The sequence below is a fragment of the Microtus ochrogaster genome, chromosome 18 (genome assembly GCF_000317375.1).
Source record: "Microtus ochrogaster isolate Prairie Vole_2 chromosome 18, MicOch1.0, whole genome shotgun sequence".
NCBI classification, from domain to species: Eukaryota; Metazoa; Chordata; class Mammalia; order Rodentia; family Cricetidae; genus Microtus; species Microtus ochrogaster.
Window position 1 is genome coordinate 31,399,262 of NC_022020.1, and position 1,709 is coordinate 31,400,970.

Here is a 1,709-nt window from a genome sequence, read left to right on the forward strand (position 1 = left end):
CCATCTTGAATTTTGCAGGAAAATGGATGAAGCTAGAAAACTTTAGTTTGAGTGAGGTAATCCAGACCTATAGAAAAACAAGTATCATATGTACTCACTCATAAGTGGTTTTTAAACATAAAGCAAAGAAAACCAGCCTACAAATCATAATCCCAGAGAATTTAGACAACAATGAGGACCCTAAGAGAGACATGCATAGCTCTAATCTACATGGGAAGTAGAAAAAGTCAAGATCTCCTGAGTAAATTGGGAGCATGGGGACCTTGGGGGAGGGGTGGAAGGGGGAGGGGAGAGGCAGGGAGGGGAACAGAGAAAAATGTATAGCTCAATAAAAATCAATAAAAAAGTGTTCGTGTTTCCTATACATTACCAATAAAATGTCACCGACTCTTTCAGACCCAGCTCCCCAGAACACCCCTCTTGCCTGATTCCAGTCTTGATTTTAGCTGTTTTTATTCAATAAAAGGTGTTGACATTTGCTCCACGCTATGTTCTGGGTTAAGCACCTGGACTAAGGCAATGTAGCTCACAGTTTAGGGCCAGATTCCCCAGCATGTGGTCACCTGCTCTCTTTCTCAGGGTCATTTGGGCTGCTTTAGTCCAGGTGCAGATTGTCAGTCCTATTATGACCTAAGGAGAAGCTACTCTGTCAAATTCTGACACCTCACATTTTAATAACTGCCTCTGGGTTTGTTATTTTAAATCCATGAACCCATGTATGGATGGATGGCTGTATGGATACAGAACTCAACCAGATGGAATCATGACTCGTGACCGTCTTACCTGAGTTACTGTTTAGTAAAATTTTATGTACATTGTAGCAGGACAGAAAGGACATGTTTCTTTGGTGGACTCTTAATTATGCTCACAGTCATGAAGTTTACAGAGAAGCAAGCGGCTGGTGAACACAATTAGGGGTAACTGAAGCCCTAGGTGGCCATTATGTGCAGTTGCACCCTGAAAGTATGGCTAGTTCCTTAGAACCTCTGCTCCAGTGATCCCAGCCTAATGTCCTAGGAGAGCGTGGTAATTCAAGAGGGGTGTCAACTGGGACAAGCCTGTTTCACCTGCTACCTGTGAGGCAGAGTTAGCGCAAAGGGATTCCTAGGGGCTGGAAAAGATGCTCTGTTTTATTGTTAGTAATGCAGACTTAAGAGGAGAGATAAGGAAATGCTTGCACACGTTGGTTTGCCTTCCCAGGTCAACTTGATTGGATCTATGATCACCTAGGAAACTAGATTAGTAAAGCATACCTCTGGGTGTGTCTCAGGATTAATTGAGGGTGGGTTTGGATCCCAGACAAACTAAAAAGGGAACAGGAAGCTGGGCTTTGTGTCACGTGCCTTTAATCCCAGTGCTTGGGAGACAGAGGTGGAGGGAATCTCGGAGTTCGAGGCCAGCCAGGTCTACAAAGTGAGTTCCCAGACAATCAAGGGTAAACAAAGAAACCCTGTGTCAAAAAAAGGGGGGGGGGGAGGAGCGGTGGGAAAAAGTCAGTACTACACCAGACACATAGTAAATTCTCTAAAACCCTCATAGGCCTATTTTTCTATCGAACCACAGCCATTTGGTCTTCGGGCCCTTCTCATTGATTGAATTCTAGACATATTTTCTTCCAAACTCCAGTAAGAGTCCTCCCTGATGAGACACATAAAGACTAAGGTTTACAACTAAGTATCTTCTACCTTAGATGACCTTTATCCTGGTTA